Genomic DNA, 1,319 nt, shown 5'->3' with positions numbered 1-1,319 from the left:
GGGGGGGGATAATGATATCAAGGAACAAACAAAAAACCCGGAAAACATTTCTTTTGATGCTTTTTGTGAGGGGATTAAACAAAAAAAAAGGGAGGGGGGAGGGGGAGGAGTATGTCAATAAAGGGGTCGATCTATTTCTCTAGTGTGTGTGTCCATAACTATTAAAACTGGGTGTCATGTCAGTACTCGCGTGATCACGCATCCTGAAGTCTTGCACAGTGGCTACGTAATTTACCTTTAAATCTCCCTTTTGTCTATATCATTGTCTAAAGTATTCACTTGTTGTCATTGACTTTGCCTTTGATTAGATTTGACGCCTCATTAGACATAAGTATAAAGTCATTTTGAGTAATTTGAGCTTGGAGCTACAGCAGGAAACTGCCAAAAAGAAATGATAATAATAATAACTACATCCTTATGATATAGCGCATACCCACGCTCTGCAACATGCTAATGCGCTTTACAACAACATATCAATTATGTTATATTAAAAGTGAGGTAAATTCAGACCACACTAAAGTAAAATTGTGGGTGGTTGACGGGTGCTTTGGTGGGGTTTGCTTTTTCTTTCCTATCAAACGTCTATCGTCCTTATCTCTCCTCATTTTGTGTGTTACTCTCTTGTAACACCTCTAATCTTCGGCACTTATATGACCTTATTGTGCTACAACAAGTGCCGTAAAACCCTTATTAAAACTAAAAGTAGAATTCGAACTCGAACCTCTTGGTACCTGCCTGATACTGAAACCAACTACCAGCACGGGTTGTTCAAGTTTGTGAGTCAATTTCTGACCAGGTATGCCGGAGCAGGAAGCTTGTTACATGTACTAGCATTTGTGTGGGTGCACGTGTGTGTCTGCGTGGGTAGTTGGGTGTGGGAAAGGAAAAGGTGGGTGACAAAGCAGTTTCGCCCGGTATAAATATTTTGGCGATACGCTGAACATTGTAGATTCTAGACGTGCACTGTTTGTACCGAATCGGGTTCAGGACAGAACAAAAATAATCGGCTTCGGGCGGCCAACAGGGAAAATGAACCTGAGCCTCGATCTGGGTAAGCCAAGCTTGAGCACACTTGAGATTTTAAAGTTAAAGTCAGGACAGTGGGTGGTTGGCGGGTGCTCTGTTGTGGTTTGCTCCTTCTTTCCTATCAAACATCTATCGTCCTTATCCCTCCTTTTTTGTGTACGTTACTCTCTGGTAACACATCTATTCTTCTGCACTTATATGACCTTACTGTGCTGCAAGTGCCGTAAAACTCTTACTAAAACAAAAAAAGAAGTTGAAGTCAGGAAGGGGCTAATTTTTTTTTATTTTTTTTT

The sequence above is a fragment of the Aplysia californica genome, unplaced genomic scaffold, assembly GCF_000002075.1.
Source record: "Aplysia californica isolate F4 #8 unplaced genomic scaffold, AplCal3.0 scaffold00532, whole genome shotgun sequence".
NCBI classification, from domain to species: domain Eukaryota; kingdom Metazoa; phylum Mollusca; class Gastropoda; order Aplysiida; family Aplysiidae; genus Aplysia; species Aplysia californica.
This window is presented reverse-complemented; position numbering follows the sequence as displayed.